Below are 17081 nucleotides of genomic sequence, written 5' to 3' on the forward strand. Positions count from 1 at the left end.
GTGTTGAGGATGCAGTCTCTGAACTAGCATCTGAGGTTGTAAAATATCCATATTGAACAGTGCTAAGATGTCAGTGCTGAATTACAAATGCCATGTGTGATACATCTTTTTTAATCATGTACCAGTACAGTGTAACTTCTTTTTCCCTTCTAGTTTTTTTTTCTTTTGTGGTGTATTTTTTTTTTTTTTATCTTCTATCTCCCCATTACATGTGACTGTGAAGGGATGGCTTCCACAGGCCAGGAAGTATTTGCCTCCCTGACAATGTTATTTATCTTGTCCAGGGGCCAAAACCATCCTCAAAAACACTGACTGCCACCCTCACTTACTTTCCCCACATCAGAAATACCTGTACCTAAACATCAGAAATAGGGTGGTTAGTGGGAATACGGAGAAGTGAGTCTGGCTTTGGAGCACAATAAGACGGTCACTGGTTGGTTATGCTTTTTTCTCAAGCTTTAGCAGAATTTCTGCTTTCCTGTGCTTAGCGTTAGGTATATGTTTGAAAAGGAGTTTGGCATTTTAAATTTTTTTCCCTTCTCTGCATGTGGAATTTTAAGTCTTGTTGTTGAAGTTTGTTTTGAAAGGCAGTTGTGTGGCTAGCAGCGAGCGCGGGCGGGCAGGGTTGGGGAACCATGCAGCCCCTCAGCTCTCCTTGTTGGTTTCTCTTTGCTCGCTGCTGCTTTCTCTGCCAGGCTAAAAGAGCATTTGCTCTGGCAGGTAGCAGGAACTGATTTTTTTTCCTGCAGGATTTCTGAGGAAACTTAGTAAAACACCAGTTTGGGCTGAGCCAAGCCATGCGATGCCACTAGCTGGGGCAAACACCTGTGTGTGTCCTGGAACAAGCACCACAGTGTGACAGACTTGCACTGCTTGTGTGCATTTTTAGGTAGATGCACAACTCCACCTCTGAAGACTAATCTCCTTTTCTTCTTTTCTGTATTAGTTATTCTGGAATTATGTATAAAATGGAACTATTACATATTTGAAACCTGAGGATTTAGGACTTGGAGTTTTAAGGGACTTAGCATAGGATTTGAACCTCAAACACACTTGGTAAACTAGCAGCATTTGAAATTTTAATTTATATCAGCTTTAGCACAAAATGCTCTATCAGTAATCTGTAAATTACATTATCTACAACTCAAAACACTAAAAAGCTTCCTCTTCAGCCATGTGCCACTTCTCATAAAGGATTTCATAATGTGGTAAGGAGGTATATTGCTTAGCCCTCTGATAATATCATACAGTAGCAGGACAATGCTTTCAAATATGTGTGTGTTCAAAGTCATGTCTAAGCAAGATATATTCCAGTACCCTGTAGCGGTTTCTGTTTTAATGGAAGATGTTAGAGCCATTCTGCATGTCTGAAACTTGGGTCACTTTTCATGAGCCCAATCTTTACACCAGCTAACACAACAGTCTTTGACATTTGAGACAACAATAAGAATAAGGAAATGAGAATTCATTCCCTCAAATTGTTTTAGTATTTTGAGATTGTATATATACACACACACACCCCTAGAGCATATCTAGAGCTAGTTAACTAGCTAGTTTTACAGGGAAAGACATGTATTATTTTACTAGTGAATGCAAGTGCTTCAGTATATACAGAAAGGTGAATCTCAGATTATTAGAGCTGTGAACAATGGCTGGAAGAGGAAAAAAAGTGGGCAAAAAATACCTATCTTTCGCTGCCCACCCGCATCACTGAATGTGCAGTCTGTACCACTGGAGCATAACTAGGAGCCAGCAAGCAGCAGATCAGCAGTGATGCTGCCCATGCTCCACTGCCTGGCTGTGCTGCCAGAGCGGAGGATGAGGTTGGTCCATAAGCCGCCAATTTGTAAACTGGTTGTGCTGGAGTTTCATGATGAGGAGGCTTCCCCTTGCTTCTGGCAGCCAACTGTTCTGCTATTATTCTTGCTCATCTGCTCCATCAGACATGTGCACGTCCTGCGCTTCTCCTCTCTCCCACTCTGGCACTGCGCTCTTTGCATTTTTACACTATGTCCCATTTTGCTCTGTCTTCTCCCTAGGATGTTTGAGGTTCCCATCTCAAGAATTCCTGCCAAGTTCTGATCCCAGCATCTGTTTCCAGCATTATCCAGATGCTGTAATTTTGGAGCCTCTAAAGACTAGACTTTTCTGATTCTGTGTTTCTCTGAAACCCAAGTAATTTGAAGCACAGATATGATTGCTGAAGTGTTAATCTAATTGATAAACTATAGTAAAGTTGTTCTGGAAATGACACTTTTGACCATAAGAGTTTTTGTAATTGTTGGTATGTGCTGAATGTAAATTAAATCATTCTGTCTCGGATAAAGTTACTTTTGTGTAGCTGTGGCTAGATGGAGCTGTCAGAATGTGTAAGGCAGTTTGATTTATGTGCAAAGCCTACACCCATTATACTTTCCTGGTATGTGCTATTCATTTTACCTACTTACGGGGTTCGATGTTGATGCCCTTTTACTGTTCTAGCATAGATGATTCAATGTTTGGTAATTATTTTCGAAAGTAGAGAAATCATTTGGGATAGAACAATTAGGCAGAGAGACTGTGAAATAAGGTTTCCTTTCAGTGAGGGGCAAGATTATCTTAAAGCAAGGACGTTTGAAAAAGTAATGAATGCATAAATGTTTCTGATTAAATGTGTATTTTTTTTTTATTTGTGTAGGCAGAGTTGTTTTAATAAGTGAATGGTCTCCAGTGAGGCAGGTAATTTGAAAGGGGTCTTGCACATCAGAAAAGGTGACCCCCAATGAAAAAACATAAACCCTATTCTCTTTAGAAGCTATGCTTTCTCTCATTTTCAGTCTCTGCCTTTTAATATTAATTACTAGGGTGTTTTAATTAAAAACAGATCTTGGAGGTATTATCTGCTTCCTCTGTTTAGTCCTTTTAAATGTTAATCACTTTTGACAGCATAATTTACCCAGCTACCTGTGTTAGCCTTATGCAATGCATTTGTGTTGTATGGTGCTGAACTACAAATTGCACCCCAAAAAGGTTTTCCGAAAGTTCATACAATCGTGAAGATTAATTCTGTCAGGAGGAATACAAAGAAAGAAGAAGTAAGAAGACAGTGAGTCAGAAAAGTTATTTCAAGATGGCTGGATTTTCCTAAGAAATTATTTCCTAAGAAATGCTAGAGATAACCAGACCAAATACACTTCTGTTTCTGATAGAAAACATTTAGAGAGGAGTGGAAGGTAAGAGGTGTGGTTGAGTCTATGAATAGTTTCCATCAAGCGGGATTGTGAAGTCTACAAAGAACATTTAAAAAGAGAGGAGAAAAAAATAATCTTAACTATCTCCTTAAAAATACCTAAACAACCTTACCCCCATAGTTGCCCTAATACTTTCCATGGTATTACTTTTATCCTGTCTTGCTTTCCCACTCTCCAACACCAGGCAAAGCAAAGCAAGCTTCCTCAAGCTGCCTTCAGCTGTGGCTGTGGTGATATTTTGCTTTAAATATTTTTAAGCTGGTAATATTTTAAAGCAAAATAGTAATTTTTAAATCAGCAAATTAGCAGAGGATCACCAGATCTTACTCAAATGGAAGTTAACTTAATGAAATATCTAACTATGCCAAAAGTATAAGAGCAGAGGAAGTGCTCCTTTAATTTGCTTTGATTGTATTTTCCTGCATAATTTACCAAGAAATGGAATTCAGCAACAAAGCCCTCCTAAATATGTGCTGATTTTCAGGGACTTAGGTAGCCATGCCTCCCTCAGCTATTGAAAAAGAAAAGCAACTTTCTTTGAGCTGGGCTCTCAGAGACTTCCATTCTTCATACTTTTAAGGGTGTTTGAAGGAGAATGTTGGGTTTGGAAAGATTTGTTTGTTTTTTTTTTTTTTAATATGTAATAGTAAATATTAAATGAAACAGAACACCATTAGTTCAGTGAGTACTACTTAGAAAAATGTATTTGTAGGTTTAAAATAAGTAGTCTTTCGCTGCACAGGTCAAGCAGCTTGTTTTGTGTGGTGTTTCTGAATGGAGACTTTTGGTAATCATATTCCACACATGCTTTAACCTTGTGCAAAATTTAATGAAAAACAGAGTTACTACAGAATATACTGTTTTGCCAGCTCAACAAAAGATGTTAAGTTCTGCATATTTTTGCATAATAAAGATGAGTGTTGACAGTGTAATGATCCATTTGGCACAGATAAAATCATGAATGATTTTAATAACTTTACAACAATATTTGAATTCACTATGAAATATAATATAGGCACTTCAAATAGAGACAGGCTTGCTGCCCTGGCATGGCTTGCCAGCTACTTATAACCTTAATTTTTCTAGGAGAGAAAAGAGGAGAAACAAAGAGGAGCCCAGAGGAGATGGGGAGGAATTGCGGCATCTAAAGGATGGAAGGGATCTGTTTCAAAGTTTTCAGTGCAGTCTTTGTCCACCGGTTGAAGCTGATTGCTTTTGGCAATCCTTGTATCACCTTCCCTAGGCTGGGTGACATTTATAGTATGTGTTGAAAAATGCATTCATGGATATGGGGTGAGTCAAGGTAAAATCTAAGATAGTGTGTTCCCAAGTTGGGTAGCTTGAAATGATTGTGCATATGAATGTAATTTCCCTTTTGAATGCTTATTTTTTTAGGATACATCTAGCTGATGTAGCTGCATTCCTCCTATTTTCCGCAGTCATTTAGAGGATTAATTTTCAGAATGAGTTCTGAAAATGAGACTGGAGTCTTCGAAGCTTTCATACTAAATGATTTAGGAGTATATTTCCATCAAAAGTCCCTATTTATGATCCTGTCTCTGGTTATAATGCTTGAGTGCAGCATCCCTATGTAAAGAAAGAGCGCTGTAAGGCAGTGGAGGCTTTGCAGCAAGTAGTCAAGAATCATGGACTACTGATGAAAACTACCATTAAAGTAACATCAGAGATCTCCTTTGCTATCCATTCCTGCCTTTCCTAGAAACAAAAGCGTTTGACTTCCAGTGAACTTGTTTTGAAGATTAATATGGTGGTATTAACCACTTAGTTTCCTTCTGAAGTCCTCCCTCCTTGCTTTTCACTTGCTGCATTTTTTTCCTGTTTGTGTTTGCCTTCATAAGCATTTAGAGATCAGATCTGAAAAGTTGCCAAGCAGCTTTTAAAAGCAGAATTTAAAAAATATCTTGACATTTGGTTTCTAATGATTTTATGGGGAGAAAATAAACGAGATGTCATTCTACAACCTATCTGCCAAATTACTGTTGTAAATGTGGCTCTAGATCATTCTGAAAAAGATTTTGGTATTGGGAGCCTAGGTTTTAGTGAAAGTCACTGGTGCTAAGTTGCTGTGTTGTTTAACACAGTGTTTTCTGGGAAATAAACACAGGCCCCATCTCCTCCTAGCAGATTACAGTGTATGGTAGGTGGATAACCATTGGATGTGGATAAACCAGGCTGTTTTTTCTTCATACAGAGATCAATATAACCCTCTTGGTTGCAGAAAACCTAAAGGTTTTTAGGAAGATCTGTAGTATGGCTGTTTTGGAATCCTCTCCCTTTCTAGATTATCACATATTATCTAATGGGTGTCTTTTCCTTAAGACCAGAGCTTCTTATCTGGCATAGGTTCATGAACAATTTTGGCGAGTCAAGTCCCCTGTGCCTGGAGCCTGCTACAGGGAGGGGACAACCTCCATGGATCTCCCAGTACATGTCGCTTGACATCAGCCTGGTGCTGTTGGACCTCTACCTTTTATTCTTTGTTTTGTAAGGATAGTCCTAACGAACTGTAAGTTAAGTTGCATTGTTTTCACTATTGTTACATTTGAAAATAATATAAAATGTTAGTCAAGAGGGAACAATCAGTCGTTTGCATTTAAGATTTTTTTAAAACCTTATTTAAAGAAGGGGAGGCATGAATTATTGCCTAATGTGCTGATTATTTTTGTCATTATGCACAAAATGAAGAATATTGTTATTGTTATTTTAAAATGCCAGAGGTAAATGTCTCTTTCTTTGACATTTTTAAATACTAGATAATGAAGTTAGTTAAAAAAAAATAAATCCCTATCTTGTTGTTTTTAACACCTCTGATAAGTTTCTTGAGTGGAAAAAAGAAAGTGCTATACCAAAGGCAAAAGGTACACAGAGTTTTACCTTTTGAACAGACCTTGACGTTGATTTAAAATAAGCCCAATTTAATAGGTATTGTATTGCACACCGAAGATAATTTAGGCTAATGTCAAGGACAAGTGTTATCTATTCCTTTGTTGTAGTGAGGTATTGAAATAATGAGTGGAACAGAAGGGAATCAGAAAATGTTTGAAGTTTTTCATCTGTGTCTCTTGATGGGTATTTTTAATCACATTCTTCTGGCTTTTGCATGCAAATTACACTGAACAGCACACACTATACAAAATGAAGAGCTGTATTTTACAAAATCTATTTTCCTGAAGTTTAATAACCTTACAAAAACTGGCTTGTGCTTTAACTAACTAGGTATCTTTTTGTACCTCAGCTGAAATTCAAATCTTAGGTTTTAAATACTGCTGTTTTGATCCTGTAACAGAGGAATGGAAAGCCTGGTCTTTTTGGAGGTTTCTGAAACCATTTTTTTTCTTGCTACGAGAGTCCTGCAGCTCCCAGTGACAGATGAGGCAACTGTTAAGATTTAATACATTTTTATTTCAGCAATATATCTTTCTGTGTGACACCAGCCCCTCTAATAACCCAGTGTCTGGATTACTTACTGCATAGCGTCACTACTTAACTGCTGACCTCTGTGGCACGAATAAAATACCGAACTCCCGTATGGTCCATGCTGTTGACTTGGAAATCTGCTGACCTTTAGAGTAATCCCATACCCACGAGTTCAGCTGCATGGAGAACAATTGGTATCTTTTTTGAGCCTTGTCCTTTGAGAAAAGGAGACAGACTTTTATAGAGCACTCTAAAAATGTAAAATTGCTTCCAAAGTAACATTAACAACATTGTCCTCAGTATGGTTTGCATATACTCATTTGTGCTGAGGGATCAAAAATGGGAGATTAAATTGGATTATTCACATGCTCAAATGTGTCCCGTCTACTTTCCAAGCATAGCACTTTCTCTTCCAATACCATGCTTTCTTTATGCACCTCTTATAGCCAGCGTAGATAATTTTTTTTTCCTATTTCTTTTCAAAATGAGCTAAGGGGATACCATGGAAAATCATATATTGTAGTAATTTTGCAGAGTATGTCCTTAGCCTTGAACAAGAAGGCTGTTTTTACAAAGGGATTTTGGAAGAAATCTTTTCTGAATAAATTGAGGATTTAAGGAAATAACAGGGTAGCATTATACTCTATATGCTTTCAAAGAAAGAGCTGGTGAAGAAACAACCCGTTACAAAAATCCCATAACAAAAAAACCCTATGATTGAAAAACTTTCTAATTCAGGACAGAAATATTTGCCTCAGCTGTTCTCGCAGCCCAGATTAACATGGAATTAAACAATTTAGTACCTGCAATGTGGAGAGACTGTAGCAGTTGAGGAAAGCATATTTCTTTCTAAGTGTAAAATCTTCATTTTTGCTGAGAAACATCAAAGAAAAAAGTTTGAAAGACAAAGTCTTTCTTTATTCCTGCACTCTCATTTTAGCAGTACTTTTGTGTTTAGCTGCAAGCTCTGGAATCTCTTATCCCCTTATCTTGATCAAACCATTTTTGCACTGAAATGTGTCAGCAGTGTTTCTGCATTTTGGGTTTTACACAGCTGCCCCTATTGTCCTAGAGACCAGAGTGCGGCGATGGTACTGCCTGCCCTTTAACCATGGCTTAGCTTAGCAGCTGCAAGTACCAGTGCTGATTAATGCATTCAGTCATTATCTCTCCTGAGAAGGCTGGCATCACTAGCTAATTCATACTGCTTGTGGAGCCTTCCTTGGCATGATTAAAGTTAACAGCAGAAATGCAGCATTCGGAAGTGTGAATTAACATCATGAACTGAAGCTTCTATGTTTTCCTGGCCTAGCTGAGTATGCCCTACCAAAAAGAAATCCATCTACTGACATCCATGTCCTTCTACCCATGTCTGTCAGCTTCATGAAATGTTAACTGCTTATACTTTTCTTTCTGCCAGCAATGCCTTCTGGCTTTGTTGGACAGGACTGATGGGTTGTCTCTCTGCAGGAGATGACAAATGTAGATGTTTTCTTTGGCCGTGGAAGTTATCAGGTTGTTAGCTGGTGATGAAGTCCAAGATCCCGCTCTGGTGTTGGACTTGCTGTGTCCATGCAGTTAATTTGGCCAGGTTGGCATGTCAGAATGACTTTGAAGGATAATCAGTTTGTACATGCTCTATACATACTTGTGTCTGTCAGGCTGCACACATGGGCTGGTGGCCTAGGTCTTGTTCAGTACATTATGCAGAAGTAGTATGTCTGGTAGATTCAAGGCCTGAGGTCATGAAGAAGCAAATCGAGCCAACCTTATAGGAAGCTCAGTGGCAGCTACCTCTAATAGCCCTTGTAATACTTTTAGCACTGCTTAGTTATTGTCTTATTTCTTGGTCTAAACTTTAGCCTGACTTAACCCATAGAGGTCAAGTCGACAGCAATTCAGACAGAGTATAAACAAATTACTTTCCAGGCTGCCATAGTCATGCTTGCTTTTAGTCTGCTGCTCAGCAATAAAGAGGAGAAGGGAGAAAAAAATACTGCAAATATATATAAAATTAAATTAAACTAATATTTTAAAAATATTTTAAAATGTGACATATATTTCAAATATATTTAATAGGAACTTACAAGATAATACCTAAAACTGCATTTAAATCCTACTGGAAGAAGATTAGATTGCAATTTACTATTGATTCTAGAATTTCTCAGATCAGAGTGCTGTAGGAGATGAATAATGAAAAGCGGTTTTAATAAAAAGCTTGTACATTTGCTTCAGAATTGTTTCTTAGATTTAAAGGATCATGAGAGCAGAAGGGTTTTAAACTACATGCAAAACTAAAGTGTCCTTTGAATCGATCGATGAGTCCTGATCTCGCAAATATGATTTTACTTGGTGTGTTATGTTGAGCTTTGCATGATAAGGATGTTTATTTAGTCAGCAGATTTGAGAATGACTTCCAGTGAGACTTATGATCTGTTTTCCAGCAGTAGTTATTTTAAATCATGGAGCTTTGAAGGGGTAGGTTATGTTCAGCAAAGGCAAATGCAGAGTCTTCTGTATGGGCTGGAATAACCCCACACAGCAGTATGGGCTAGGGGCACACTGCCTGGGTAGGAACAGAACGATCTGATGAACATGCGTGAGCAGTGTGCCCTTGTGATAAAGATGAACAGATCCATCCTGGGCTATATGAACAAGCCTGTAGCCAGCAGATTGACAGAAGTGAGTATTTCCCTCTGCTTCTCTAGTATTTTGGCCTCCTCAGTACAAATAAGACATTAACATGATGGCCCATCCACATGCCACCACAGTAAGTTAGGGGGCTGGAAAACATCACAGGGAATAGGAGGCCTTCAGGGGTGCTGTATGGCTGTGCAGTTGCGTAAGGCATAACATTCTTGATATAGCTGCTCTCTGTCAGGTATGGCAAAGATGGAGCTAGACTTTTCTCTGAGGTGCACAGCAGTAGCTTGAGGAACAGCAGACATAAACTGCAATAAGGGAAGTTTCAACATGCAGTAGGGAAAAAAAAATATTCTTAAACCCAAGAGTGGCCACTGAGTGAGATTTCCTAGAGAGGTTGTGGAGTATCCATCCTTGGGGTTATTCAGAACACAACTAAATGTAGCCCTGAGCATTCTCCTCTCACTGCCTCTGATCTGGACAAGATGATCTCCAGAGGTCACTTCCAGTTCAGGTTTTTCTATGATTCTGTATGAGCTTACATATGTGTATAATAAAAAAAAAAATCTATTGCAAAGTGATAATTTGATAGTAGAATGTGACCCAAAATCTGTCATTCTTATTTTTCTAAAGCCAGTAAACTAGTAAAATCACAAGAATATTACTTGGTTGACTTCCTTCTAGATACATTACTGTGAAAAATTGTTACACAAAGCTAGTTTTGTCTTCATAGAATCATAGAATGGCTAGGATTGGAAAGCACCTTAAGATCATCTATTTCCAACCCCTCTGCCATGGGCAGGGACGTCTCACACTAGACCATGTTGCCCAAGGCTGTGTCCAACCTGGCCTTGAACACTGCCAGGGATGGAGCATTCACAACTTTCTTGGGCAACCCATTCCAGTGCCTCACCACCCTCACAGTAAAGAACTTCTTCCTTATATCTATCCTGAAGTTCTCCTGTTTGTTTGAGCCTGTTACCCCTTGTCCTATCACTGCGGTCCCTGATGAAGAGCCCCTCCCCAGCATCCTTATAGGCCCCCTTCAGATACTGGAAGGCTGCTATGAGGTCTCCACGCAGCCTTCTCCAGGCTGAACAGCCCCAACTTTCTCAGCCTATCTTCATATGGGAGGTGCTCCAGCCCCCTGATCATCCTCGTGGCCCTTCTCTGGACTTGTTCCAACAGTTCCATGTCTTTTTTATGTTGAGGGCACCAGAACTGCACACAATACTCCAAGTGAGTTCTCACGAGAGCAGAGTAGAGGGGCAAGATCACCTCCTTCAACCTGCTGGTCATGCTCCTTTTGATGCAGCCCAGGATACGGTTGGCTTTCTGGGCTGCGAGCGCACGCTGAAGCTGGCTCATGTTCATTTTCTCATCAGCCAATACCCCCAAGTCCTTCTCTGCAGGGCTGCTCTGAATCTCTTCTCTGCCCAACCTGTAGCTGTGCCTGGGATTGCTCCAACCCAGGTGTAGGACCTTGCACTTCTCATTGTTGAACTTTATGAGGTTGTTCATGGCTGAAGCTGATGAATTAGGACAGGTAAAGATTTCATTGAAATTATAAAGGTTTGTTGTTTGTGTCACAGTTTGTCTATTGAAACTTTGTTTGCCCTTTTTCTCCCTTTAAAATGTTGAGTAATCTGTAAGTCTCTTGGAGCGGAACATTAGGGTTAAACATATAGCACAGAATGCCTCCTAGATGCTATTTTTGCTAATTGATCTTTTTTAAATATCTGTGGGTAGTAGTGCATTATTTGTGAAGATGTCCATTTTTTTTCTGTGCTTTCTCTTACCAGCTCATTGAAACAGTAGTTATATTTAAATGGGTTTTTAATGAGCCATATAGAAAAGTGAGCTCAAGCAGTAATGAGAATTTGGGTCTGCCATGGGGCTATTAAAGTCAGTTCAGTCATCAGAAATCCTACAAATTGATTTCATATTTAGTTTCTTTCATATCTAAATAATTATTGGCTATTCCCTTGCTAATTAGTTTCCTGAATTTATGTGTTTTTCCCCTCTTATACTCATCTGTTCATTCATAAGCAACTTGTATTTCAGGATGTTTTGGAGTCTGAGGTGCCAGTAGCTGAAATCTGATTTACTGCTGGGCATTACTGAACAAGTGCTCTTTTAACTCTGCATTGTAACACAGACTGTTTTTTGCCAACCCTGAATTACTATACCCCATGTTACTATAGAAATCTGCTTATATTCTCTTGCAGTCTACTTCAGTTGTGCTCCTTGCAGTGGAATTGTACAGTCAGTTTTGTAGTTGCCTTGTGGGTTCACTGTACTGCCTTGCTTACAACTGAAAAAGCTTTTTGCTGAGGAAAGGAGGCCAGTGATGCTCGTGTTTAGATTTTCTGCCAGCCTTCTCCATCATATTTTTCCAGATACTTGCTGCACACATCTGAGAGTGTATGGCAGTGCTCTGAGTGATTAAAATCTCTCACATCAGCAGATCAGGTGGTTGTCAAAAAGTGTAGGCAGAGACCTGTACACTAGGACAGGGCTGGGCTTAACACCCTGCCACCAAGTTTTAGGGGAAATGCTGGAACTAGCTGTTTTAGGTGGAGATGTATTGATATGGCTAGTTTAGATTTTAGAATCCCATTTGGACCATTACAGTCTCTCCTTTCAAGGACCAAAGTTTCCTGTGAAAACATTATCCAGTTCGGTTATTAAGTATAAACTGAGAACAACAGTTGTTGCTAGTGTGGGTGCCTCACCTGTAGCCAGTGTTGAGCTGCTTCAGCGCTGACAGCTGGCTCAGAAGGGCTGTGATGTGATTGACAGATGGCACAGGGATAGCATAGTGTAGTGAGGAGAAGCAGCATGAAGTATGATCAAATTTGCATCAGTCATGCTGCTCCACTTCCCCCCCTCCAATTCCCACACATCAAACAAAAAGTTTGAGTTTGGAAGTCTGCATGTAGTCACTGAATTGGTGTTAGTGCTGGTCTTGTGTATGAAAGGTAGTTCTGTACATGAATGGCCATCCTGCAGGAGAAGATGTGGAGCATAAATGCCAGAAGACCAAACCAGCTGTGAAAGGGAAGATTGCATCTGGAAGTTGTGGTATGGGTCAGGAGGGAAAGTGCATGGTTCAGCCAAGGTAATAAAGATACTTCTGGCTGCTCAACAGATCAACTGCCAAGCAATTGGTCACTGAACAGTGAAACCATTTTGGAATGTCATTCTTTGAAAGTATCTTGATGAGTGTCCTTCTGGGGAGCAGAAATCAGATATTTTAAATGGCTCCTAATCATTTTAAAAGATAAGGGATTTCAGTTTGAGTCTGTGTTAAAAAGTGTGCTCTTGGATTGCAGAGATATGAAGGATCTTCAAATCCTGTTTTTCACATCCTGTGGTCACTTGCTGTCTTTCTAGCAAGAGAATGGAGGTATACTCCTAACTGATGTTAAAATAAGTCTGAAATATTTACTGGTGCCTACACGTGAGCTGATGTCAGACTCATCAGTAAGTATTATGAAAAAATTAACAAAATTTAGGCTTACACTCTAGGAATATACAAAATTCAAGTCATCTTTTTGACACCCTTATTTGTCATAGTGGGGGAAAAATACAGCAAAAGTTTCTAGCCTTATGAGTTTCTGTGGGGTGGAGGATTTCTGGTGTTGTGCTGGATAGAGATGACCTAGCTGATGATTTGATCGTATTGAATTGTTTTATGAAAATGTAAATAACCATTAATGGTGCGAATAGTTTTTTTAATCCAGTTAATTAACATTAAAGTACTTAGTCTAGTCTATTAATTAAGACTGCATATGTGTTTACTTATTTTTAATTACTTTTAAATAGATAGAAATTGTAATAATTAATGTTGGAACCCAGACTGCTGTGTCAATATTAAAATAAATCAGTCTTCTTGCATTTTATTTATATAAGTAAATATAACCTGGTTAGTATGATACGTTGAATCGCAGACGGAGTTATAGAGAAGTTCATCCTAGTAGCACTTTCAGCTACTTTCATCTTTTCTTAGAAAGAACTAACAGTTGGAGTGCAATTAATTCCATACATGATGTTGTGGAAAGTCAAGTCAGATGTGCTACAGAGAGCTGAATTTAGTGACCTGCTGGAATGCCTTCCTCCTATCCCAAAGCCAAAAGTGTCTCATCAAAACATTGTTTTGATATCTCAGGTGTAGAATCATTTCTTGGGACTCTGCTTGATAAAACCAGTATATTTAGTGAAAAAGATTAGATTGCTCCTCATTCTTTTTCTGTTTGCTTTAGAAACAGTCTTTACCAGTCAAACAAGAAGAACATCAAGTTAGTTGCTGTTTTTTAAACTGTACTATATATATATATATTATATTTTTTGGTCTTTGGAGAATGATGGTAGCAGTAACACCCCCCGTCCCTGGACTCTTAAAATATACTGAAAAGTACCCTTTTTCTCACTGGGATTATTGTTGAGGATTACTGCAGTTCTTTGTATGTTTTTTTTAAATTGCTGTTCATCAAACACTGAATGCTGTTTTTGTTGCTTTTGAAAAAAAATCATACCTTTTGCTGATAATTTATGTTATATTTCTTGCTCTAGAATTAATTTAGAATTTAATAAATAGGTGTATTTTAGTTTATGGATATCGACCTTTCAAAGACTTGCTCAAATTCCATTTCTGAAATGGATGAACCTTTCCGTAAGTTATGATCTAAGCAAAGCTACTGTGTTTATATTTGAAAGTGCTGCTGAATATTTGAAAGTTCATTTTTTTTTTTTCATTGTATGCTTATATAGTGTAAGCATACAATGGGGACCACATTCTTAGTTGGTCAAAGTGATGATTCTTCCTGTGCCAGCTTACATGGATGCCGCATATGGATCTGTATTGAAATCTCCTTTCCGTTGCTTTTGCAGTATTATAATTAGAAATGTAAATATGCCAGTCTAAATGAAGCATATCACTTATTATTTTTGCTTTGTGAAGACAGTGGTTTGTTGCTACTTGGTTTTATTTCCCATTTCCAAATTTGTAGTTCTGTGATTGAAAAATGCAAGTAGTGTATCCTATTACCCTGTTACAGTGATTAAAACTGCTGTAACCTGTTTAACCGCATAATCGTGTCTTTGATGCGTTCAAGTTCAGGTCCCATGGAACAGGGGGGTGGACATAACTTATTATTCTAACTACTATTATTATTTATTAATTGATATTGTTGATATTACATTTGATCTTTGCCTGTGGGGTTGTCTTTTTTTAAAAACCCAACTAATTCAAACAAGACAAATGGCTTTGCTTTTTGGTGAATTTTGGTAGAAGATCTTTTAAAGAGCTAATATTGACCTAATAATGAACAGCCAGGCTATTTTCTTCTTTTTTTTAATGCATTGTTATGGTTTGTTCAGCACTTCCACTGATCCCTTCCATGTAATAATGGATGGTGTGGTGAGTTTCTCAGGTCACTGCAGGTGTTGGGATCTAAAACTGAAGGACAGAGTACAGGAGGCACAGCTTATGTCAGCTACTGGAAATAATCATAGAGTGATTCTGGAGAGTGCAGTTCCTTGCATTTGAAAGCTGGTAATGCGCATAGTTATGGTAATTACAGTAATTCATTTTTTCTTAAAAAGTCAACATGGAAGCACGTTCCCTACAGCAAAGATGTTGCTTCTGGAAAAGGTAGTAATCTTTGTGTTCTCTTCTCTTTGTGTATCTGATATTTAGCGCCTAGCAAAATACCATAGGTTTACCATTGACTTCAAGGCTGACAAAACCTGGTCTAGTAATCTGTGTTCCATGGTTTGCCAAATGAAAAACATCACTTTGGCCTGTAAACATGGCTGGCGTCTCACTGACAGGCCGTTTGCTTCCCTGGCATAGAGCAGTGCTTATTGCTGTGGATTCTTGCTGCAAAGGATTCTTTGCAGGTCCACTTGTGTAGCTTCTTTTCAAGTAGCTGTAAGGTATCTCTTCATATATTATTTGGTTTATTTCTTGGTCCTGCAAAGGTGGTAGTCATGGTGTGATTTCTGGGCCGTCAGAGGTACGAAAGTGTGTATTTCTTTTCCTCAAAGAATTTCCCTTGATTAAAATAAAATGTGTTGTAGAAATCAGAAATGAATGCTGAATATCAGAATACAGTAGACAATGTTTTGGCTCTCCTTCTTTCCTGTGAGCTTATCATCCACAGTGTGGCATACCAGGCTCTGGAAATCAAGATCCAACATTGTTCACATAAAGTCTTCCAGTTGCGAATAACTCCTGGCTTCTTGTGAGGAATGAGTGTACCTTTGTCATGCTGTTTTACAATGAACTTCCCAACCTGCATTCCTAATGCTAATCAGGTTTGAAGAAAACTAATGTGGCTTGTGTTTCTTCACGTGTATGCAAAAATGTTGCAACCTCGTATGCTTTTTAATGGAACTGAAGCCATTTGAAGGCTTGGTGCTGTCAAAACGGCGAATACCTGTGGAAATATATATATAAGATCAAAAGCTAAGCTTGAAATAAACATTCAGTTTTAGATGTTCTGAAGTCCTATGTTGTACACTCTCTGGAATGGTCAAAAAGCTGGAGGCAACTTACAGTAGAAAATAGGTATATAGAGATTTATATGCACATATCTATTTGCATGTGTATGATATATATATATAAAATACTTGCAGCAGCATGCATGGGGTAATATTTTTCAGTCAGCCTCAAAGGAACAGAATATAATTTGGGGATTAATCTTGAAATGTGCCATGCAAAGGAGAAAAAAAAATGATGTTTCATGCCTAGAATTCTTAAATACATCATTTGTGTTTTGCTCTAATACTTTACACATCTTCACTTGTGGATTAATTTATCTTCAGTTGCTTGAGATTGGTAATTAGCTTGTTATAAAACAGTAAAAATGATATGAGTAAGGTGTTTCTTTGGAGAAATATGCTTCAATTTTTTGTAAGCATTGGTATTTCACAATGTGTTAGGAAATTAAATTTCCAGTACTCCTGAGCTACTGACATTTTAGATGTCACTTCTGTTGTGTGTATAGATTTCTCAAGCATAAAGTAATGAATTGTATGTTAAAACATGTTCTAGCTGTCTGCAGCTGCAGCCTGGTTTTCCCTTTGCTCCCCACCTTTGATATATCACTGAAGAGAGCATGGACATTTTGCCCATTAGCGATTTGTTCTTTCTGTTTTGTGCATGCCAGAGCCTAAATTTGTATTAGGTACGGTATTACTGGCAGAAATTTGCTACTCTCTGCAGTTTCAGAACTACTCATTAGAAAAAGTTAATGCCTGAAAATACTTTCAAAAGCTGAATTCCCAAATTGTTTCCACTTGGGCTTACAGTTGCAGTTTTAATTTTTTTTTACCAGTGTTTGTGTAGGTTAGATTTGAGTCAAGGGACTAATACAAAAATCTGTAGGGTGAGATGATGTCAAATTCACTTAAAGAAATAAAAAAAGAGAAAATGACGTCTCTGGTTCCTTCAGATCATACAAATCTTTAATTGTTGTTATAACAAAATAAACAATTTGCAGAGATCAGTGTAGGTATAAGTTGATTTGCTGCATTTATCCTACCAATTTGGACAGAAGAATGTAATGTTTTCTTGGAAATGTCTTTCAGACATTACGTTATAGGTTAATTTATGGACTGCAGAATGCTGTTATCCGTAAAACTTTTTTACCCATCTTGAAAATTAAGTTCTAAAATGAAATGTGTATAAGAGATGGCCATTTCTAGGAGGTCACCAAAGATAAATTGGGATAAATTATTTATTTCAAATAAAAACATTCATTT

At 38.1% G+C, this 17081-nt stretch overlaps 1 protein-coding gene across 16 annotated transcripts in view; it reads left to right on the forward strand.

Moving 5' to 3' along the window:
* Positions 1-17081, forward strand: part of PARD3 (par-3 family cell polarity regulator) — a 451495-nt gene that overhangs the window by 131752 nt on the left and 302662 nt on the right. The window lies entirely within an intron of this gene.

The sequence above is a fragment of the Neopsephotus bourkii genome, unplaced genomic scaffold (assembly GCF_033783945.1).
Source record: "Neopsephotus bourkii isolate Nb327-2 ecotype Australia unplaced genomic scaffold, CSIRO-AGI_Nbou_v1 NB_53, whole genome shotgun sequence".
Taxonomy (NCBI): Eukaryota; Metazoa; Chordata; class Aves; order Psittaciformes; family Psittacidae; genus Neopsephotus; species Neopsephotus bourkii.